At 40.5% G+C, this 25828-nt stretch overlaps 1 long non-coding RNA gene across 1 annotated transcript; it reads left to right on the top strand.

The window, feature by feature from the left end:
- The first annotated feature begins 3502 nt into the window (after positions 1-3502).
- Positions 3503-25080, top strand: LOC116374406 (uncharacterized). The gene is made up of 3 exons (XR_004210326.1): positions 3503-3628; positions 18088-18213; positions 20463-25080. It is a non-coding gene; the product is annotated as an uncharacterized LOC116374406 (long non-coding RNA).
- The last annotated feature ends 748 nt before the right edge of the window (positions 25081-25828 follow it).

Here is a 25828-nt window from a genome sequence, read left to right as displayed (position 1 = left end):
GTATGAACCTAGTCAAATTGGTTATTAGAAAAGCACAAACCATAAAATGTTTCTTCACATAAAATGTTTATCACTTTTGTGACAATCGTTAAATTTCAAGGTAAGCATAGCTTCTATCAAAAGGTTCTATACTTGTATTAAAGTAAGAGAAATCACCACAACCAGATTCTTCAGCATTTCAAACCCTTCGTTTTGCGTTATACAATCTTTGTACAAAACCCGGACAACGCTATGCCAATTGTGCAACGCCCCACGGAACTCCCGGTCGCGACCAGAGCCTGGGCATGAGCCCAGAGTTTCTGGTGGCACAGCAGCGCCCTTAACCAATGCGCCACCCGGGAGGCCCCCCGTTATACAATCTTAAGTAGTATGGTAATACAAAAAATACACACATACACATCGTGTTAATTAGGCAAACTAAGTAAAAAACACATCCTGCAGCCCATTTGGCAATTTGTTATCCCCAATTTCCAAACAGGGATTCCATCCAAGTTGCGAGTGTCCACTCTGGTTGTGGGGAATTATTCTTAGCGACAGAGGCAATGTATTTGGTGAGATCAGTCATATTAGAAGTGGGACAAAAGTACAACATTCATCGCCAATGATTGCACGAGTGCCCCCTTGACCTGCAGAGCCAATTTACGTAATTATTTTATCATTGCATATTTCTCTGTCTAGAGATCTCCCGAATTTGGTCTAGGGCACATGCAACTCCATACCCAGGTAAAAACACACCAAAGAACCTGGAGAGAAGGCAGTTGATAGCTTTGACTGGATGCTGTGTACAGGTTGCTGGCTCGGACTCCGGTCTCACGATAGAAGTGGTGAAGGACAGGGCCATAGTGAATGCCATTGTCGCCATTACTTCAGCTGGTTAGAGGGGTTGAGGCACACACTTCTCGGTCTAATTATCTTCCATGCATCTAGATACCATCTGTGGTCACCTTCGCCGTAACATCGAGAGAGGACAGACCAGAACAACAGTTTAGTCTAGGGCATTTCTGATTCAGGAAATCCAGCTCTTTACTGTATGACAAATTAGTACTACTACCAATATTCTTAACAACACAGTTGAAACGATTTTTGCAAATTACTCCCCTATCATATTGACAATCTCACCCCAGACTTACAGGTTCAGGGCATTAGAGGGCTAATCATTAGGGAGAAATCCCGACCATCCTGCAGACCCAATCTGGTGAGATTTTTATTGAAGTAAGACAAAAACAAAACAACAGTAAAATGGACAACAGACAGAATTACAACGCTTTATAACTCCAAATAGTTGCATCCCATAAGGTAACAGTAAAATAGACTAGAGACCGGGTTCCCTCATTCAGGGGCAGCTTTCTTTTGCTCTCTCGTGCTCCGAATCACACACAGTACTGTTGATAAATTATAAACTACTTCCTAATTATCAGTGTTTACATATTACATTTAAATGTCACCCAATGTCTCTAGCCTTTCTAGTGTGGGTGATCAGGCCTCACCAGAAAGTCAGAACAGAGGTCAGACATTTTCCCACCCCATTAAGTGAGTTTTTCTTTCCCTGTACCTCAGACTCATTATTTAAAGACATTTCAAACATTCCAAACATTTAACATTTTGTGTACCAGGTTTACGTTGGATTTTTCAGTACATTTCTTATCAAGAGAATTTACATGTGTGCAAATAAAATTCAGAAGATGGATACTTCAGAAAATGTCATTTGTGTTCCCTTTTAAGGTCCAACCTTTCTAACCTGTGACAAACCCACTGAAACCAAAATAAAAAGACCCCACACAATAAATCAAACACAGTATTAACAACACTAACAAATATTCATAGCAGGTGGGTTATGTGTGGGTGCTGGCGTATGTGGTAAAACATGGGGTAAAAACAAACAAAATGGCCAAATCAAATCAAATTTATTTATATAGCCCTTCGTACATCAGCTGATATCTCAAAGTGCTGTACAGAAACCCAGCCTAAAACCCCAAACAGCAAGCAATGCAGGTGTAGAAGCACGGTGGCTAGGAAAAACTCCCTAGAAAGGCCAATACCTAGGAAGAAACCTAGAGAGGAACCAGGCTATGTGGGGTGGCCAGTCCTCTTCTGGCTGTGCCGGGTGGAGATTATAACAGAACATGGCCAAGATGTTCAAATGTTCATAAATGACCAGCATGGTCGAATAATAATAAGGCAGAACAGTTGAAACTAGAGCAGCAGCACAGTCAGGTGGAAGTTGAAACTGGAGCAGCAGCATGGCCAGGTGGACTGGGGACAGCAAGGAGTCATCATGTCAGGTAGTCCTGGGGCATGGTCCTAGGGCTCAGGTCCTCCGAGAGAGAGAAAGAGAGAATTAGAGAGAGCATACTTAAATTCACACAGGACACTGTATAAGACTCCCATTTGGAGTCAGTGTCACTGTGAAAGAAAATAAAAGTTCAGTTAGAATAGTTTCACATATGAGCCCTGTATCAACAGGTATGATAGACAGATATATATATATATATATATATATATATCTATATGAGAGAGAGAGAGTTGAAGGTTGAATATATTAGGTTGAAGGTTGAATATATTAGGTTGAATATATTACTATATTACTATTACCTGCTAGATCTGTCTCTTTTATATTATGACAGACCAGCTAGATCTACTGTCTTTATTATATTACAACAGACCAGCTGTATCTACTGTCTCCATTTCACTTTGGTCATTGATGTGGTCCTGCCCTCTCCTCAACAGCCTCAAATAGGCTATTTCATGTTGGTTGGGGTGGGGCGGCAGACACACGCATCTCACATTTCATGACATTACATGTTTATATATATATATATTATAAAAAATCACAAATAATAGTTTATATTATTAATTTCAAACAAGGGCATTAGCATGATAAGAACATACCAGTCCAAAACGATGTCCTCTCCCGTTAAAAAATTATTCCTTCAACGATCGGTAAATGAATCGTTCTACAACAATCTCTGTCTCACCTTCCCAATCAATTTATTCAAAAATTGTGTGTACATCTGTATATCTAGACTTCGATTTAGCTTTCCCTGACTTAGTCGCCATAATGATTGATATATAAACAGCTGAATCTGCACGTTCACCAAACAATGCGTGCGTAATATGCGTAGCTCCTTCCGGTATGAAACTTCAATAGCGAATGACTCACTTTACGCTGGAGCTTACTATATGGGTTGGTCTTGCAACACATAAACATGGTGTATTGCTGTTTAGCTCAGCTCATTGACTATCTACCCAGCTAGATTTCAAGACGATCAGTGGTCATTGGGTTAAAAGACAGTCAATCAACGAAACAGTGGGCAAATCATTGGTGCATAATGATGTCATGACTTGTCTTCAAATCGGTTTCTTTCAGTCAATATGTCCCGCGAAATGGCCCATCAGGTTTGATTGTGTTAGAAACAAACCAGTTGATTGCAGTGAAACCAAACATGACTGGAAAAGTCACGTTCTGTGTGGGTTATTTACGTCGAAAATGGAATGAGACGGAATTCACGACACAAGCGGTTCACAAAATGTTTCGTGTTATGCTATAAAAATGGATTTTATCAAACAAAAGATAATTCATTGTGTAACAATGAGCATTGGAATTGCAAACAGACGAAGATCGTCAAAGGTAAACGATTTATTTTAATGCAATTTGTGATTTATGTTACGCCTGTGCTGGTTAAAAAAAAAAATTATGGGGCTCTATGCTCAGATAATCGCATCATATTCTTTCGCAGTAAATCCTTTTTTAAATCTGACAACGCAGTTGGATTAGCAAGATTCTAGGCTTTCGATACATGTGAGACATTTGTATTTTCATGAATGTTTAACATTACTTTTTATGTAGCGATCACCGTATGTTGTGGAATTTCAGCCCGCTAGCGGGTTCCGTGCGCAGAGAGGTTAAGAGCCAGATCCGGATACTTTACTGTATAGTACACAGTCTCAATAACTGCTCCCCTAATGCACCTGCCTCAGGAAGCCTTTCAAAGGGAGAGATACAGAATCATTGGTAAATTTATCAGAAAACTTGGTCGTGGACATTCCATAAATCCTGAAAGAAAGGAAATATCTTAAATCAGTCCTACAAATTCAATCCTAATCGAGCTTACTGCACCTTGAGCAGGAAGTCTTGATATAACCATGCATATACAGAATCATACTTCAGACACATCAGACGATAGTGTCCCGTTAAGCTGAATAGGCACCTTCTAAAGCAAACAATCCCAGAGTCCCTTTCTTGTAATCTATCATTTTTACCTGTTGCATTGACATATGGTATGTACTGACTGTGACATCAACTAGTCAAACTATGTAAACTGTTGTTTAACAAATCTGTAGGACCTTCAAAAAGTTGGTGCTGGCTTATCAGCTCAATATTTGGAACTAAACACATTTACTTGGATCTTCTGGACACCGTTCCACTTACTGGAAACGTGTTGTTTGAGATGACATTACCTTCTTACTAAAATCACTGTTGCTACACAAACTATAAAATTGATTAATAATTATTGGAGATTCTCAAAAACGCCTCATTCAATTATTCGTACCCTTGTCCCAAATGTCCCACTATGATGCAAACACAGATGGCAGCCTATAATTTAATTGGTCCCAAGGCTCAATCCCTCTGTTTTTCATGTGACCTTGCATTGAAACATTTACTTCTTTAAATTACTAAGACATTGTATTATTAGAGTGCTATCTGAAAGCCACTAATATTACCATTCACTTTGTTACTTTCACTAGTCTCCTAATGCTTCCTTAAACTACGACTATCAAGACCCTCACAAGCACTACTGTTAATACACGGATCACTCTCAATATTCTGCTTTTACCCCTATTGTAAAGTCTAAAAACAAAACAAACAACTTTCTCCATATTGAAAAGCATTGTTTTCAATTTAGTCTACCCTATCAATGTTATTCTGTATATGCATTACCAATTTCTGTTGGATATTCACTTTATGCTTCACACATTAAATGTCTTATGTTGAGATTCATATGTAATGTGCCAAAATTATGAAATATATCAGCCAATTCAGAAGGGGAGAACAACTTTGGAGGGAGCTTCCTTTTTTAAGGTAGCTCTCGAGTCTCTTTCTGGGATCAACTTTCACTATAACTGGGCTGGCTCTGTCTCTCAGTCCCCTATAGATGGTGTGCTCTGTCCATAATACGTCTCTATCAAGCAAGTTAAACTGTAGTAACCCATTATACATTATCAAATCTACTAACCCTTTATACTATTCATTTCTCTTAATACTTTTTACACCACTTACGTAGGTCTAAGTGTGGGTGTGCCATTTGTTTATAATTTCTTTCATTGTTACTTCATCAAAACTCTAACCCATTACACTCTTCACAAATTCCTCTTTTACACTAGGGTTCTATTCATACAGGATTTAAAATATTTACACTTGTGTTCTATTTAACAGCATATTCGGGAATAGTACTTTCTCCTTTCATATCTCCACATATGTAATAACGTTATAAGTCAAACTCCACTAATAAGACATGTTATCCTCTGAGGCATATTATCACGTTATCCTCTGAGACATTATCCTCTACCTGTAGATCCGACTGGCGGTGGTGGACAGAACCTGTAGATAACGTTATAGGTCGAAACCCCAGCTCACACCAAACTGGTTCGGGTATTCATTCTGACACGCACCTCTTTCACAACGGAGGTACTCCCCTGACAGCTCTCATTCACAGTACTTAACTTCATTGGGATAGGGGGCAGTATTTTCACGTTTGGATGAAAAGCGTGCCCAAAGTAAACTGCCTGTTTCTCAGGCCCAGAAGCTAGGATATGCATAAAATTGGTAGATTTAGATAGAGAATACTCAAGTTTCTAAAATTGTTAAAATGTCTGTGAGTATAACAGAACTTATTTGGCAGGCGAAAGCCCGAGGACAAACCATCAAGGAATTATTTTTTTGAGGTCACTGTTTTCAATTGGTTTTCTATGGGAAACTACACTGCTCAAAAAAATAAAGGGAACACTTAAACAACACAATGTAACTCCAAGTCAATCACACTTCTGTGAAATCAAACTGTCCACTTAAAATTCCACATGCTGTTGTGCAAATGGAATAGACAACAGGTGGAAATTATAGGCAATTAGCAAGACACCCCCAATAAAGGAGTGGTTCTGCAGGTGATGACACAGACCACTTCTCAGTTCCTATGCTTCCTGGCTGATGTTTAGGTCACTTTTGAATGAGACGGAGTCTACAACCCACACAAGCGGCTCAGGTAGTGCAGCTCATCCAGGATGGGACATCAATGCGAGCTGTGGCTAGAAGGTTTGCTGTGTCTGTCAGCGTAGTGTCCAGAGCATGGAGGCGCTACCAGGAGACAGGCCAGTACATCAGGAGACGTGGAGGAGGCTGTAGGAGGGCAACAACCCAGCAGTAGGGCCGCTACCTCCGCCTTTTCAAGGAGGAACAGGAGGAGCACTGCCAGAGCCCTGCAAAATGACCTCCAGCAGGCCACAAATGTGCATGTGTCTGCTCAAACGGTCAGAAATAGACTCCATGAGGGTGGTATGAGGGCCCGACGTCCACCGTGCAAGACGTTTGGGATTTGCCAGAGAACACCAAGATTGGCAAATTCGCCACTGGCGCCCTGTGCTCTTCACAGATGAAAGCAGGTTCACTGAGCACATGTGACATAGTCTGGAGACACCGTGGAGAACGTTCTGCTGCCTGCAACATCCTCCAGCATGACCGGTTTGGCGGTGGGTCAGTCATGGTGTGGGGTGGCATTTCTTTGGGGAGCCGCACAGCCCTCCATGTGCTCGCCAGAGGTAGCCTGACTGCCATTAGGTACGGAGATGAGATCCTCAGACCCCTTGTGAGACCATATGCTGGTGCGGTTGGCCCTGGGTTCCTCCTAATGCAAGACAATGCTAGACCTCATGTGGCTGGAGTGTGTCAGCAGTTCCTGCAAGAGGAAGGCATTGATGCTATGGACTGGCCCGCCCGTTCCCCAGACCTGAATCCAATTGAGCACATCTGGGACATCATGTCTCGCTCCATCCACCAACGCCACGTTGCGCCACAGACTGTCCAGGAGTTGGCGGATGCTTTAGTCCAGGTCTGGGAGGAGATCCCTCAGGAGACCATCCGCCACCTCATCAGTAGCATGCCCAGGTGTTGTAGGGAGGTCATACAGGCACGTGGAGGCCACACACACTACTGAGCCTCATTTTGACTTGTTTTAAGGACATTACATCAAAGTTGTATCAGCCTGTAGTGTGGTTTTCCACTTTAATTTTGAGTGGGACTCCAAATCCAGACCTCCATGGGTTGATAAATTTGATTTCCATTGATAATTTTTGTGTGATTTCGTTGTCAGCACATTCAACTATGTAAAGAAAAAAGTACTTTAATAAGAATATTTCAATCATTCAGATCTAGGATGTGTTATTTTAGTGTTCCCTTTTTTTTGAGCAGTGTATATTTATGATGAATCTAGTTGCAGTTCCTATGGCTTCCACTAGATGTCAACAGTCTTTAGAAATTGGTTGATGTTTTTCTTTTGAGAAATGAAGAAGTAGGGCTGTTCATTGTGAGTGACTCTTCTGTCTGGCGCGCGTGAACTGGAGCTCGCTCCATTATGTTTTTATCCGCTATTGAACACCGTATATTCCATCTTAAATTGTATTGATTATTTACGTTTTAGGATATCTAAGGTTGGATTAGGAAAGTTGTTTGGACCAAGTTTACAGGTAACTTATTAGATACTTTGTAGTCATGTTGGGCGAGTTGGAACCGGTGTATTTCTGAATCAAACGTGCCAAATAAATGTACATTTTTGGGATATAAAAGAAGGAATTTATTGAACAGAAGGACCATTTGTGATGTTTCTGGGACATTTTGGAGTGCCAACATAAGAAGATCTTCAAAGGTAAGGCTTGAATTATATCGTTATTTCTGACTTTTGTATCGCACCTGCCTGGTTGAAATATGTTTTTCATGTGTTGGTATGCAGGGCGCTGTCCTCAGATAATCGCATGGTTTGCTTTCGCCGTAAAGCCTTTTTGAAATCTGACACGGCGGCTGGATTAACAACAAGTTCAGATTTATTTTGATGTATTGCACTTGTGATTTTATGAAAGTTAAATATTTATAGTAATTTAATTTGAATTTGGCGCTCTGCAATTTCACCGGATGTTGAAATTCCCGCTAGCGTCCCACTGATCCGAAAGAAGTTAATAGTAATTATCTGTTATTTTCCAAATGTCAATATTCTTATTGTTCCAATAACATTCTTCCTATTATCCAAATTGCAATCATCTTGTTATCCAAATTTCAAGTCAGATTAATATCCACATTTCAATCCTTTATTATCCCAATTTCAATCAACTTAACATGTCCTTTCCATACTCACACAACTCTCACATCCACATTCACTTATTCCCAAACACACTCAATCTCTCATTACTCTCCATGCATCTTCAACAGTTCTCTTGCCGATACTTGCCATACATATAAAATAACCCCTTGTGCGCAATAACATCTCGGGCTATTTGTAGTGGCTGTAAAAACCATATGGACACTTCTTCAATAAATGCTTACAGACACCTGTCAGCCAGCTGGGCTTTCCATGGTATCGTTACTCACCCTCGCTCTAGTCTTCTCACCATAAGACTAGTCACTAGCCTTCTCGTAAGACTATGGGTACCTTTTTTACATTGCAAAGTTTATTTTAATTTTATATAGATTCATTTAAATTGACTTACTGAAATTCAGTCGCCGTGTCCCTCAATTCCAAAGACTGTAGCCATATAGTGGAAGCCCTAGGAACAGCAATCTGTTAGGCCTTCACCTTTTTTGGGGGGATGGTTTGTCCTCTGGGTTTCGCCTGCCATATCAGTTCTGTTATACTCGCATACATTGTTTTAACAGTTTTGGAACTGTGTTTTCTATCCAAATCTACCAATTAAATGCATATCCTTGCTTCTGGGCCTGAGTAACAGGCAGTTTACTTTGGGCACGCTTTTCATCCGGACGTGAAAATACTGCCCCCTACCCAAGAGAGGTTAACTTCTTATGGCTAGGGATTCCGCTAGCGGCACCCCTCGACAACATTCCCCTGAAAAGGCAGAGCGCGAAATTCAATTATGTTTTGTTGAAATATGTAATTTTCACAAGTGCAATACACCAAATGAAATATTAACTTCTTGTTAATATAACCATCGTGTCCGATTTCAAAAAGGCTTTACAGCAAAAGCACAACATATGATTATGTTAGGTCAGAGCTAAGTCACAAAAATACACACAGCCATTTTTCCAGCCAAAGAGAAGAGTCACAAAAAGCAGAAATATAGATACAATTTATCACTATCCTTTGATGATCTTCATCAGATGACTCTCATAGGACATCATGTTACACAATACATGTATGTTTCGTTCGATAAAGTGCATATTTATATCCAAAAATCTCAGTTTACATTGGTGCGTTACGTTCAGTAATGTTTTGCTTCCAAAACATCCGGTGATTTTGCAGAGAGCCTCATCAATTTCCAGAAATACTCATAATAAACATTGATAAAAGATACAAGTGTTATTCACAGAATTAAAGAGACTTCTCCTTAATGCAACCGCCGTGTCAGATTTCAAAAACACCAAAACACTACGGAAAAAGCACACCATGCAATAATCTGAGTACGGCGCTCAGAGACCAAACCAGCCAAAGAAATATCCGCCATGTGGTGGAGTCAACATTAGTCAGAAATAGCGTTATAAATATTCACTTACCTTTGATCTTCATCAGAATGCACTCCCAGTTTGATTTGTTCGATAAAGTTCACCATTTATGTCCAAATTCCTCATCTTCCTGAGGCGCGAGCACTAGGTCCAGACAATGTCCAAAAGTTCCGTTAGTCCGTAGAAACATGCCAAACGATGTATATAATCAATAAATCTTCAATAACGTTCCAACCGGAGAATTCCTTTGTCTGTAGAAAAGCAATGGAACACGAGGTAACTCTCACATGAACGAGCGTCACGAGCTTGTGGCACTCTGCCAGACCACTGACTCAAAGAGCCCTTATGAGCCCCTCCTTTACAGTAGAAGCCTCAAACAAGTTTCTTAACACCATTGACATCTAGTGGAAGCCTTAGGAATTGCAATTTGACCCCATAGACACTGTGTATTCAATAGGCCAAGCGTTGAAAAACTACAAACCTCAGAATTCCCACTTCCTGGTTGGATTTTTCTCAGGTTTTCGCCTGCCATGGGAGTTCTGTTATACTCACAGACATTATTCAAACAGTTTTAGAAACTTCAGAGTGTTTTCTATCCAATACTAATATGCATATATATGCATATATTAGCAACTGGGACTGAGTAGCAGGCAGTCTGCTCTGGTCACGCTTTTCATCCAAATGTGAAAATGCTGCCCCCTGTCAAAAACAGGTTAATTAAGGATAAACATAATACTTTACTGAGAAACGGTAGTCACAGGATCGAAGTACACTTGAAAAACCACAAACACAAAGTCTCAAACTCACTCAGGAAACGATGTTAAACAATTCAAGCTTCTGCAAAGGACAACCAGAAAACACACTCTTTTAGCAGGGAAATCATATCGAGTAAATATGACACACCTGAGTGTCGTTAATGTCTCTAGGATGGTTTCTGCCGCCCTCTTATGACAGGTGGAACCATGACAGTACCCCCCCCCCCCCCCTTCTAGGTGCGGCTCCAGCAACGGAGCCAGGGCGACTCTACCTGCATTGCTTGCTGTTTGGGGTTTTAGGCTGGGTTTCTGTACAGCACTTTGAGATATCAGCTGATGTACGAAGGGCTATATAAATACATTTGATTTGATTTGACCACCACATAGCTGGTTGAAGTCCCGGATCCAGGATGTCCCGGGCAGGCACCCACACCAGCTCCTCGGTGCCATAGTCCTCCCAGTCCACTAGATACTGCAGGGTGCCTGCTTCAACCTCTTCTTCAGGAAACCGCGGGGGGGGGTAATTCTCCAGCTCCTGGTTGGCCAATTCCGTTTGCCCATTCAACTGTGGGTGAGACTCATCGACGTCCCCAACAGGGAGCAGAAGGCTTCCCAATACCATGCGACGAACTGGGCCCCACGATCCGAGACAATGTCCTGGGGAAGTCTGTGTAGTTGAAAGACATGGGTAATCATGAGATCAGCTGTCACCTTCGCTGAGGGCAACTTGGGTAAGGTGATGAAATGGGCTACCTTGGAAAACAGCTCGACGACCACCAGGATTGTGGTAAGCCCGTGGGATGGGGTTAACCCTGTGATAAAGTCTACAGAACGGTAGGACCAGGGCCGGCTAGAGATGGGCAGAAGGTGGAGCAACCTAGCCGGTCGCTGACGTGAGGACTTGCTTTGGGCACAGGTGGAGTATGCCGTAACGAAGGATTTCACTTCCTCAATCATATTGGGCCACCAGAATCTCCACCTCAGGAACTCCAGTGTCCGATTAACCCTTGGATGCCCAGTTAATTTAGAGGAGTGTCCCCCTTGTAGTACTCGGGAACAGGCTGATCGCGGAACATAGTCTGTTAGTGGGACCCCTGTCAGGGTCAGGTTCTTGGGTCTGGTCTTGTCGGACCGTGGTCTCAATACTCCATATCACTGGGGCCACAATGCAGGAGCTGGGGATGATTGGCTCAGAGTCCCTCTCCTCATTAGCGACATCGTGTTGGCAGGACAGGGCGTCTGCTTTCTTATTATTTTATCCCGGGCGATAGGCTGGTGTGAAGTTGAACCTGTTAAAGAACAGAGCCCACCCAGCCTGGCAAGCGTTCAACCTCTTGGCTTCTTGGATGGAGACCAAGTTCTTATTTTCTGTCCAAATCACGAAAGAATGAGGTGCCCCCTCCAACCAGTGTCTCCACCCCTCAAGGGCCCACTTAACTGCCAAGAGCTCCCGGTTGCCTACATCGTAGTTGCGTTCCGCTGGCGAGAAAGGCACATGGGTGCAGTTTCTTGTCCTTCTTGTTCCGCCGTGAAAGGACAGCCCCTGCTCCGGTGACCGAGGCGTCCACCTCTTCGGTTGGGACGCGTAGGATCAGGATGGATGAAGATGGGTCCGGAGGTGAAACGTCCCATGAGCTCCCCAACTGCCCAGTCAGCCTAGGGGGTCCAGCAAAAATGGCTCTGGGACTTGCGTGTTAGGGCTTTGAGAGGCGCTGCCACCGCACCAAAATTGCATACAAGCTGACTAAACTAACGTTAATTTACTGTAGCTGGTTATTCTCCTGGATTTACACAGACCGTACGTGTGGATGGCATTGGAAGAAGGTCTATATGACAACCTACTATCTTGTTTCAGGATGTTTATTTCAGACAATTTATAACACTATAATTATTGTATACCTCCTTTACAGATCACACATAGGTGTCCATACTGGGGCCATATAACAAACTGACGAACCAATGGAAAAACACTGAAAACATTGAAAATTGGAACATTCCGCTGTCAATCATGTAGGGATCAAAGTAGGCGGGACATACTGCTTCTGTGGTACAACAATATCATTATTTAGGTCACCATCAATTGTAATTCAATTAACTGCTTCAGGTGGATGACTCAATATTCAGGATAGATGTCACCCTAGACCCCAGGAAACCAAGCTGTCTTCCAATATCCTAGTCCGGGGATCATCAACTAGATTTAGCCGTGGGGCGATTTTTTTTTTCTTGAGAGGATGGTCGGGGAGGCGGAACATAATTACAAATAATTTGTAGACTGCAAATTGACTGCAAGAAGCCCAAAAATATACAATGTTGGTCTCACACATAATTTCAAAACATTTGTATACGATCACGTGTCTCTATTATGTGTGGAAATACTTCGGTAAAGATTTCTGAAATTAAAATCACTTAGAGCTGATTTCCTGGTGTTTTTACAGTCTTCTATTTCATTTATTTTTCTCTGAAAACTTAGGGGGCCAAATAAAACCTCCCGCAGGCCAAATTCAGCCAGCTACAGTCCTAGGCACTAGTTTGTACCCGTTTCCTCCAGCATCTTCACATGGTCCTTTGCTGTTGTTCTAGAATTGATTTGCACTTTAGGCACCAAAGTATGTTCATCTCTAGGAGACAGAATGTGTCTCCTTCCTGAGTGGTATGATGGTGTTTATACTTGCATACTATTGTTTGTACAGATGAACGTGGTACCTTCAGGCGTTTGGAAATTGCTCCCAAGGATGAACCAGACTTGTGGAGGTCTACAATTTTTTTTCTGACGTCTTTGGCTGGTTACATTTGATTTTCCCATGATGTCAAGCAAAGAGGCACTGAGTTTGAAGGTAAGCCTTGAAATACATCCACAGGTACACCTCCAATTAACTCAAATTATGTCAATTAGCCTATCACAAGCTTCTAAAGCCATGGCATAATTTTCTGTAATTTTCCAAGCTGTTAAAAGGCACAGTGAATTATAAGTGAAATAATCTGTAAACAATTGTTGGAAAAATTACTTGAGTCCTGCACAAAGTAGATATCCTAACCGACTTGTTAAAACTACATTTTGTTAACAATACATTTGTGGAGCGGTTGAAAAACAAGTTTTAATGACTCCAACCGAAGTGTATGTAAATTCCGACTTCAACTGTATGTTAACATTCCCAAAGCAAGTGAAATAAACAAACAAAAAAGAGCAATTATCTCTCTCTCTCGCTGTCTTGACATTACTCACAGTTCAGTCACAGATGGTATGTAAGGCTGGTTGATAGCACCTGCAGACCTGTTTGAGGGACAACGACAGAACTTATCAGAATTTTTGGACTTCAGCAGAGACACTCGTCTTGTTACCCTTCCTTCTATTTACCTGTTACATGTGTATTTAAATAATGAGTCCCTCTCACATAATGTGAATTACACCCGACTGGCCAAATGCATCACCATGCACTTCAGCTTGCATTTCCTGTTTTCAGGCCTGGTTTAAAATGTTCAGGTAAAGCTCTTTTGTATTAAGTGTCAAAATTGTGACACAGGCTTTATTGTTATGGTTATGTATGTACAATAAGGTATCCAATATTCTTAAATGTGACATGGGTTGAAGTTACTATCATTAATTCTGCATCAAGTCTCAAGTATGTAAGAATAGTAGTGTATAGAATAACCCGTGTTCTACTATTTTTTATCCACTTGATGGCAGTAATTTGCCACCACCTTCCGAGGTCTAATGTGTTTTTCTATTCACCCTTCAAATGACAGTCATCCAATACACTGTAATATAAATAAGTCATGCTCATGAGAAAATAAATGATGTCCTCCCTCATCTTAAACGGCACCAATCGCCACTGAGGCGGACATACGGTTCAGCGGCATAGTTCTCTTTGATGAGTGTACATTCTAAGTTTAGGTTTAAACCAAACATCAACTGTCCATTTTTGCCTGTGGATCAGAAAAAGCTAGTCCTTGATTTGGTTAACACCACATGGTAATTTGTTCCTGAATATACAGTTGAAGTCAGAAGTTTACATACACTTAGGTTGGAGTCATTAAACTTGTTTTTCAACCACTCCACAAATGTATTGTTAACAAACTATAGTTTTGGCAAGTTGGTTAGGACATCTACTTTGAGCAGGACACAAGTAATTTTGCCAACAATTGTTTACAGACAGTATCACAATTCACTGTATCACAATTCTAGTAGGTCAGAAGTTTACATACACTAAGTTGACTGTGCCTTTAAACAGCTTGGAAAATTCCAGAAAATTATGTCATGGCTTTAGAAGCTTCTCATAGGCTAATTGACATCATTTGAGTCAATTGGAGGTGTACCTGTGGATGTATTTAAAGGCCTACCTTCAAACTCAGTGTTTCTTTGCTTGACATCATGGGAAAATCAAACTAAATCAGTCAAGACGTCAGAAACAAAATTGTAGACCTCCACAAGTCTGATTCATCCTTGGGAGCAATTTCCAAATGACTAAAGGTATCACGTCCATCTGTACAAACAATAGTACGCAAGTATAAACACCATGGGACCACACAGCCGTCATAACGCTCAGGAAGGAGACGCGTTCTGTCTCCTAGAGATGAACGTACTTTGGTGCTAAAAGTGCAAATCAAGCCCAGAACAACAGCAAAGGACCTTGTGAAGATGCTGGAGGAAACAGGTACAAAAGTATCTATATTCACAGTAAAACGAGTCCTATATCGACATAACCTGAAAGGCCGAATCAGCAAGGAAGAAGCCACTGCTCCAAAACCACCATTAAAAAAGCCAAACTACAGTTTGCAACTGCACATGGGGACAAAGATCGTACTTTTTGGAGAAATGTTCTCTGGTCTGATGAAACAATAATAGAACTGTTTGGCCATAATGACCATCGTTATGTTTGGAGGAAACCACCCCAACCATGAAGCACCGGGGTGGCAGCATCATGATGTGGGGGTGCTTTACTGCAGGAGGTACAGAAAATAGATGGCATCATGAGGATGGAAAATTATGTGGATATATTGAAGCAACATCTCAAGACATCAGTTAGGAAGTTAAAGCTTGGTCGCAAATGGGTCTTCCAAATGGACAATGACCCCAAGCATACTTCCAAAGTTGTGGCAAAATGGCTTAAGGACAACAGAGTCAAGGTATTGGAGTGGCCATCACAAAGCCCTAACCTCAATCCTACAGAGAATTTGTAGACAGAACTGAAAAAGTGTGTGAGCAAGGACGGCTACAAACCTGACTCAGTTACACAAGCTCTGTCAGGAGAAATAGGCCAGAATTCACCCAACCTATTGTATGTAAACTTCCAAAGTCAACTGTATGCTGCAAATAAGTTTCACAAGAAATGTATAACAATTCTCTAGCCCACAGATAGTTATGAGTCGAACACATTTATTTTTTGTGATTCTGTGTTCTGACATATTTATCAGTCTGTTCCTAGATATGTCTGGTTGTGATTCAGTCACATGCAAAGTTAAAGTATTATACAAAGTGTGGAATGTTGATTCCCCCAATTACTGTCTGTCACTTGCTCCAATAAATATCTTAAACATATACAGATGAAGGTGTGGTCTGTACTTTGTGAATGTTCCATTTTGATATCACAAATATTCCCATTTGTTCTCTCTGCTGTAAAATAAAGATGTCTTTTAGACATCTACTGCCACAGACATACAGTGGGGCAAAAAATTATTTTGTCAGCCACCAATTGTGCAAGTTTTCCCATTTAAAAAGATGAGAGGCCTGTAATTTTCATCATAGGTACACTTCAACTATGACAGACAAAATGATAATTAATTTATTTGCAAATTATGGTGGAAAATAAGTATTTGCACAATTGGTGGCTGACTAAATACTTTTTTGCCCCACTGTATGTTAAATACTCATGCACTTTCTCATTGAAAGAGAGGGGAGGGTTCAGAAAATAAAGAGGCAAAGGCCTGAGGCTACAGTCCATTAACAAATGACCAGCCATGCCACCACACTCACCTGCAGTACATTCCTCTCCCCATCCCCACCTACTTACACACATGCAATTCAAGGAAGATCTAAGTCTGTATTCACAAAGTGTCTCAGGGTAGCATTGCTGATCTAGGATCATTGATCAGGTCCCTCTATGTAGTCAGCAGATGCAGCTGCTGTTTCAGCACGGAGTGCCGGGCCCAATTATAGGAAAAGTCGCATGTAATAAGTAATTGTAGAGATGACACAAATTTCTTAATTTTGAATTGTCTTTTGATGACATTTTATTATCCAGCACCACCCCAACATCAATATGTGAAAATGGTGTGTTTCTATGTTTTGTATTAAAAAAATATAAAGATAATTGTTTCCATTGACATCATCAACTAATTAGTAGGCAATTAGTTGGCAGTGCCTACTTGTAATTGGTTAAATGCCCACGAGGCACACCGATGATGTCATTGGAAACACTTATCTTCCTCTGTCTTTTAGAAACAGGCCATTTTCACTTATGTTGATGTTGGGGTGGTGCTGCAGATGATGAATATAAAATATTTTGAAATGTCGCTTCAAGTTAAATTGCATGTAGTAACTTTTAAAGTCCTCTGGATGGCAGTAGAGATCAGTAATTAACCCTTGAGTCCATATGAGACCTTCATGTGGAACCTTGAAATGACAGGTGACAAGTGTATTCAAACAAACATGTAGCATTAAAAATAGATGCAGTCAGACTTGTATCAGAATTTTTACTTTTTTATTTAATTTTATTTTTTACAGCCATACCCACAAAGCATCTCAGAGTAGGATTGATATCGCTACCTTTTTAGGTCATAATTAATACAATTATATGGATTGATCCAACATAATCATTCCTACTCTAAAGCATTTTATGGATACTTGCCCAGTTCCATACAGTTTAAGTCTTTATTTTAAGTATGGGACCCACAAGGGTATAAAAGGTTTGGACATGACACAACAGATCTAGGTTTGGGGCCCTCAGCCTTGGCTTTGACTAACATAATGGTATAGAACACACTGATCTCCCTCTCTCTCCCTCTTTTATTTGTCTTTCTCACTTGCTCTCTTTTCTGAAGGATCAATATATTGGAAGTAGAATGCGCGGAAGGTCCTGGCCAACCCCCAGGACCTTCCGGGGCGGCAGGGTAGCCGCCACAGTAGCCTAGTGGTTAGAGCATTGGACTAGTAACCGAAAGGTTGCAAGTTCATATCTCCAACCTGACAAGGTACAAATCTGTCGTTCTGCCCCTGAACAGGCAGTTAACCCACTGTTCCTAGGCCGTCATTGAAAATAAGAATTTGTTCTTCACTGACTTGCCTAGTTAAATAAAAAAGACCCCCAGGCCCTTCAAAGAGGAAGAAAGAGACCACTGTAAAATCACAATTACATTTTCATGTTAAATGTACAGTATATTGGCAAAGCAATTAAAGTTATGTGGATGTGACTACCCTATTAAAAGGCAAAATCAAAGTTTGTATCAACTGTTGTAGTAACTTGTGAATTTAGAATTTAATTAGGAACTTCACTGACTAATTAGGATACAAACAATACAGTTTATAAGTATATGTAAAGCTATAAGATCCGTAAGATCTCGTAAGATAAAACAAGTTGGAATAATTAAACACTTTGATGCCAAATTGTTCTCTTCCCAAAGAGACGACGAGGAGGTGGTCCAGGTCTGTGATTGGGTTGGATGCAATGAGAACCACCATACAAGAACTCTCTGAGCTGCAGCAGGTCTTAAAGCCAAAAGACTCATTCATCTGCCTTGTGTGCAGAGGTAAGATATATGAAGAGCATTTCACAATATATCCTCAAGTGAACACTGTTGAACAGTTCAGATTGTATTATTGGAAGCTTGGGCAAGAGTGAGTTTCCATCATATTTCTTCTACTAGTCATTCTTTCAAATAAGTGAAATGTGACCAAGTGCACATTTTGGGACGAAGGAGAGAGAACTGTGACATAGCCTATAGATTGCAGACTAGCGTCCTGGCCAAGGGGTGTACTTGTACATCAAGCTGCCTCACACTACACAGACAGGAGGTTGAGGGCCCTTAACTTTATTGTCTGATATACCTTTCCATTTTATACAAATCACATCCTTGTTACATATTTGATTGGCACATTATAGTTGCCAAATCTATCCAACTATTTTGGGATAGGGGGCAACATTTTCACTTTTGGATGAATAGCGTGCCCAGAGTGAACTGCCTCCTACTCGGTCCCAGATGCTAATATATGCATATTATTATTAGTATTTGATAGAAAACACTCTGACGTTTCTAAAACTGTTTGAATGATGTCTGTGAGTATAACAGAACTCATGGCAGGCGAAAATCCAACCAGGAAGTGGGACATCTGAGGTTTGTAGTTTTTCAAAGCTTGGCCTACCGAATACACATTGAGAGATCGATAAAGTTGCACTTCCTACGGCTTCCACTAGATGTCAACCGTCTTTAGAAACTTGAATGAGGATTCTACTATAAAGGAGGGGCTCATGAGACCTCTTTGAGTCAGTGGTCTGGCAGAGTGTCTCAGTCTCGTGATGCGCGCTCCCGACAGAGTTACCTCTCGTTCCAGTGCTTTTCTTCAGACATAGGAATTCTCCGGTTGGAACATTATTGATGTTTTATGTTAAAAACATCCTAAAGATTGATTCCATACATCGTTTGACATGTTTCTAAAGGACTGTAACAGAACTTTTTGAGTTTTTGTCTGGACAAATACCTGCGCCTCATGAAGATGGATTACTGGGCTGACACGCTAACAACAAGTGGCTATTTGGACATAAACTATGGACTTTATGGAACTTTATGGAACAAATCAGTAATTTATTGTCGAACTGGGATTCCTGGGAGTGCCTTCTGATGAAGATCATCAAAGGTAAGTACATATTTATGGTGTTATTTCCAGCTTCTGTTGACTCCAAAATGACGGATATTCCTCTGGCTGTTTTGGGCTCTGAGCGCCGTTCTCAGATTATGCTTTTTCCGTAAAGTTAAAAAAAAAATCTGACACAGCGGTTGCATTAAGGAGAAGTCTATCTTCAATTCTGTGAATAACAGTTGTATCTTTTATCAATGTTTATTATGAGTATTTCTGCAAAATCACCAGATGTTTTGGAATCAAAACATTACTGCATGTAAGGCGCCAATGTAAACTGAGATTTTTGGATATAAATATGCACATTATCGAACAAAACATACATGTATTGTGTAACATGATGTCCTATGAGTGTCATCTGATGAAGATCATCAAAGGTTAGTGATTTAACTTGATCTATATTTCTGCTTTTTGCGACTCCTACCTTTGGCTGGAAAAATGGCAGTTTTTTTTACTTGGCTATGACCTAACATAATCATATGTTGTTCTTTCGCTGTAAAGTATTTTTGAAATCAGACACGATGGGTAGATTTATAAGATGTTTATCTTTCATTTGCTGTATTGGACTTGTTAACCCAGTGTTTACCCTGGTCCTTGAGTACCCCCAACAGTACACGTTTTTGCTATAGTACCGGACAAACGCTGTGGGGGATTTTTTAAAATTAGCATTACTTTAAATGATAGGTATGTACAATCCTGTTACTTTGGTTGTGTAAGTTGCTGTTTTCACCTAAACTCTGTACCTAATCCACCACGGCTGTGCACATCTCGTGTTCTTACCCCCACCCTCTGTACTCTGAAACTTGCATGTTCGGAACGAGGTATCTTTGTTCCGAACAAAGTTTCTCATTATCCTCTAATCTAAGAACTAACTGTTTTTGGGATACGCAGGAGAACACAGAGGACAGAGGATATTTGACCACCTCATCCAGTAGATATTGGTTGGTTCGACACATTGAGACAGTTGTGGTGGATTAAGGAAATGAAACAAGGTTGGGCTATATAAGGCAAGCCCCAACTCAGAATCATTGAGCTCTCACTCTATTCACTCGTGTGTGTGGTGTGACCTGCTCCCCTATTAATATGTTTTGAATAAATATAACCTGATTGTTAATGGTTCATCTCTCTTCTCATTATTGATTAGAATTTCCACGACAGTATTTGGTGACGAGGATGGGATGTGCAACTTCACTTGCTAACCACTCCTGAAGACCTGGGTAAACTGTGCACAGGGGATTCCAAATTGGAATTTCATGGAAGCCACACTCCTGAAGGAGCAGCCTGAAACCCGCCTAAGAATCTGAAGGGAAGCAGGGTGGGTGGATACCACATCCTGAACATAGAAACATTGAGAGAGGGGAGCTTGAATATTTTCAATAGGTTGAAGCTCCTGTTGAGGGTACGCCCAGAGCATGACTCTCTGAGAAAGAGAGGCAACAGCTGGGGTGACTAGGAGGACTGGGCTAGGTTGATTGGGTGTTTGTAAGTGAGTTAATCCTTAGACAACTGCACAGTTGAGGGCTAAACCAAAAGTCCAGGGCCGTGTCTGGTTTGATCACAGCAGGACTGGTGAGGTTGTGTAAGAACAAAAGTCCAGGGTGCAAGTAAACTTCTCGCGAGAGTTTCTTTGCCTGGTGATTTCAATTTATAACGTGCATTTGTTTTATAGTGTTCTTAGAGGGCAAACCAAGTCTGCTATTTTAAAGTGGAAATTACAAACTTTAGAATCCTTTTAAACCTGAAATGCACTACAAGTGTGCAGGAAAGTTCCTGTAACATCAGGGGGATTAAATTAAGATCCTATACCAGAGAAGTAGGCCAATTGTCAAAGCAATAGTCATGTTTACAACTAAAAAGTATATCCTAACTCTGTCTTTCAGTGAGCAGTAAAGGTTGTTGGTGAAGTATACCCATACCAATAAAAAGGCTAATTTTAATTGGCTGATGTAACTACATGAAGTTCATGATGATCATCCAGAACTCACAGACAGACAGACAGACACACACACACACAGACACACACACACTGACTTTAACTTAATTGGATATTGTTGTATGTGTAATTAATAGCTAAGTTATGCAAAGTGGCAGACCGGTAACCATTTACAGTAACTACATTAATTCATTTACTCTGTCAATAAACACCATCAGCCATCAGAAGATCTAGCTAAATTAGCTACAGAAAGTAATGGAGAAATCTTTGAGCTTCATCTTGTAGCAGGTTGAGGGACTAACTTATTTCCACTAGCTAGCATTACTATAGCCATTAAGCATATAGGGCGGGCTAGCCAGCCTGCTAGCTAGCTCGCCTGCTAGCTAGCTCACCAGCTAGTGCAATCAAACTTTGTTCAGTTGTTAAGTTTGTTCTATTGGCATGATAACTTCATAATAAGTTCTGCATCTTAGCTAACATGAATATTTTTATCTTCCAGTTTATCTCACAGTCTAATCCTTTCTTTTTTAATGCCAACAGGCTTTAAACACACCCCCTAAGCCCATGAATATTGTATTAGGGGGCATGTAATTCTGGGTATGGAAAATAAAAATAAAATTTCAAATTTTGACACTAGAAATGAGAAAACAAGTCGATTTCCATTTTTCCATTCGACTCTGAAATCAAAGTAACAAAACGTACACGGACCTTGTAGGGGCAATGGGGTGGTTTGGGATTCACTAACAATTTTTGCAAGAGGGAGGGTATCTGGTTTCATTGGTCCTCATCTCGAGACACTTCATTCATGATAAATGGATTTAGCAGTGAGTTAGCCTGCTCTAGAGCAGGTTAGTTCTGAAGTATTCGTTGCCATAGAAATTTACCTGGCTAAAAGATGAGCCACTTTCTTGGTACTGGTTAAACTCAGAGTTAACTCCTCAAACCAGGTCCATAGTATAGCCCTCTGATCCGCTTGCTATTTACATTCAGCCAGGTTATGGAACAGCTAATCAGACATAGAACTCCTAGACATGGTGAGTTGACTTATTCATAGGAAGACTAGTTTGTTTAGCAAGGACACACAAAACCTACCACAGTAGTTATTTTATGGCTGGTTATGACACCTACATAAGACTGTCAAAACCTAGCACACAAGGCAAAACATATCGCATTATACTATAGCCTACTTGTTTATGTTATGTAACATTTTCAGAAATGTACCATATTAAATTATCATTGTAATTGCTCACACATTGATGTCAGGCATGCACCACTCCAGTGCTATGTTTCTGATGAATGTAGGAGCAGATTTCAGGAGCAGGACAAGACACCCTCTTTTTGACTGATGACTGACATAAGGGCATGTACGTGAAATGCCTACAATATCTGTCTTATATGATTATGATGCTCATAATGCTTTATGACATTTTCATAAAGTATATTTTCCAGAAGTTGTTTAAAATATGATAGAACAAAAATGACTGTAAAGAATTCACTACAACAACAACAAAGGACTTAAGAAACTTTAAGATGAAAGGAAACTTCTTGGCAGGGAAAAAACATTTGAACAAATGTGGGGTTTGACACTATTATGTACTGTAGGTGTCATAACCAGCCATAAAATAACATAATAAATGTTACAACAGGTGTAAATATATGGGTCATGACAGTGTTATGACCATATTATGACAAGCTGTTATGACAAATTATATGGTTATGACCGTGTCATAACAGGTTTAATGACGCTGCGTGTCAAGTAAAGTGTTATCGAATCCTTTCTCTCTATGAAATGAAACACTGTAGTATGTGATGTGGTGCTACTTCTCCTGTAGAGGGCAGCATTGTATCATCAAATTTAGAAACCAGCAATGAGACACGTTCACTCTCCCTTACATCAAAGATGCCACATGCTGCTCAGATATTCATGGGTACCTTTCCATGTTGTTGCCACTACACCCGTATGAAATATAGATCAGTCAGTTGTTGAATATTATCAGAATATCTTCCCTTTTGGTTGAGTCATCCTGGCAAGTCTTGAATATTTCTTCTGAGAATCTGTAAGTGGTTTTTCTCACTTCAAATTAATCATGTTTCTATTGTTTTTTCAGTCTTTTTTTAGTTGACTCCATTCTTGTTTGTTATGCTAATTAATTATGCTCCCTCCTTGATGCCACCCTATCGTCATAGCCCCAAACTCTCTAGATAAACATTAACACTAATCAGTTTTATTTTGAAATTGCACCTACTCTACTAACATAACTCTCAACAGCAAGTTGAGTTTAAAAAAATATATATCTATATATCTTTTAGGGGAAATGTATGGATGAGTAACTGACGGCCACCTGCCCCCCTTTTGTAGGCATGCAGGCTGCCAGTTGCACATCCCTGCAGTAGGGGGTGGAAGCTATAGTGAGCTTTGATTGGTCAATATTGCTGCAATGTCATGGAGTATTTGCATAAAGTTCAGCTTTCCCCAACTTTGGTTCCGCTCCACACTCCCTCACCCATGCTCGCATCGTCCAATGGTCCCCCATCCACCCACTTCACTTCCATCCTTTGAAAATGAATCGGGCTCCGTTATTTCATCCCCCCCCCACCCCCAACGTGTTACGTGGAAATGCACTGTAAGCGATTCAAGTCGTTACCTTCGCTGAGGGAAGGACACTCCATTACAACTGCACTAATTACTATCTACTTCACTGGCTAGGTTGAGGTTTTTCCATGGGTGAACGACCTCATTGCTGAATGGATAGATAAAGTTATATTTGAAAGACAATTGTTCCTATTTGAAAGACTGTTGCAGTAAATATTGGACAACATCATCAGCAATCTCTCAGGGTTGAGGATGATCTCTTTTGCACAGGTTTTGCTTGTAGTGGGTCCAGTTGTGGCTGAGCAGACCGATCCTGCAGCCGCAGACACATCCACAGACAATGTAGGTCAGGTTGGAGGGAAGGGAGTGTCGGTTTTGTTGGTGGGTTGAGGGTCCTTTAATTTCTGCCTTTTTTTCATTGGCCAGAGTGATCCGGGTGAGCATTAAAATGTGAGGGGGAACAATTGTGTGGGGTATCTGTAATAAATTGAGTGTCTTAACAATCAAGCAGTCCCTTAACCTCAATGAAATAGAGTACATTTAGTTTGTCTCATAATATTTTACACACAAGGTAATGGATTAAGTCCGTTTTTTTGTGTTTTTTTTGCAATAACATCTTAGACTTTCATCTTGAAAAATAAAAGCTTTTCAAGCATCAACTTCTAATCTATTGGTTGCTCTTTGAAATATTTACATTTGATCAGTATAGACCAGTAATGCTGTACATGCACCATTTTACATTCAGAATTATAAAGCCTCTCTGATCAAGCTTCATAGAGTCTTATTAAGTATGCCATTACTTCTGATGTTAAAAGCATATTAGAAGTGAGATCAAAACTCGTGCCTCTCCCTCGGCAAGGCTTTACATTGCTTAAATAGTCTGACTCTCCAACTCCTACAGTACAGAGAAAGAGAGATGCCGCAGCCCATAAGACAGGATCTACTCAGCTCCCGCATTCCCATTTCAATTTCCAGGGGATGAGAACCTCGCTGACTATCTTTATTAGGAAACATCTATGCTGTTTGTTGTCTGTAATTAAAATGAAGCTTAGGGATGATGATAACTTCGCTTGGACCTGAGGCACATATCTTCCTTAGATGGGATCTCAGCGCTGACTCAAGAGGATTTTCCCTCCCCTGTCCTCTGTCTCTCTATATTTCCTCTTTAAAATATATATTTTAATAGATATGAAAGAAGAATGGTTGATGTAAATATAATAAAGAAACTTCATATAACAAAAACGCATGTCAGAGGATTAATTGGGCTTTCCATTCAATTTTTGTATAATCATTGTATAATGTACAATAATGTCCATATTAATGCAATAGCATAAATATTTACTGCATTACAACACTGATGTTTTAAAGCTAAAGACTAGCATTCGAAAAACAACAAATCAGCTGCCCTACCACTTATTTAGGCATACAGCTGAGAGATGGGCTAATTAAATTGAACCCCTCTCAACTTTCAAAGACAGTACTCTAGATGCAAGGACTAACAGTCCACAACCTCCACATGATAATTGTAACCATGTTATGAAGCTATACATTGTTTGTTTAAATGACATTGTTTAAAAACAATGGCGAAACACAAGCTTATATTTTGGGTTCTGATGAGGTAAGACTGTTGTACAAAGTAGTTGTACTAGACAGTTGCACTATCATGAGGTCACAGGAGGTTGGTGTCACCTTAATTGGGGAAGACGAGCTCGTGGTAATGGCTGGAGCAGAATAGGTGGAATGGTATAAAACACGTGGTTTGATGCCATTCCATTTGCTCCGTTCCAGCCATTATTATGAGCTGTTCTCCACTCAGCAACCTCCACCGCATAAATTCTTCAAGACTCAATGGCTATATGTCATTTATTTAAAAGTCCCAAAATGGATGTACAATATTTATTTAAACTTTATTTAACTAGGCAAGTAAGTTAAGAACAAATTCTTATTTACAATGACCGCCTACCCCGGCCAAACCCGGGCGACG

This window comes from Oncorhynchus kisutch, linkage group LG6 (genome assembly GCF_002021735.2).
Source record: "Oncorhynchus kisutch isolate 150728-3 linkage group LG6, Okis_V2, whole genome shotgun sequence".
Taxonomy (NCBI): domain Eukaryota; kingdom Metazoa; phylum Chordata; class Actinopteri; order Salmoniformes; family Salmonidae; genus Oncorhynchus; species Oncorhynchus kisutch.
This window is presented reverse-complemented; position numbering and strand designations above follow the sequence as displayed.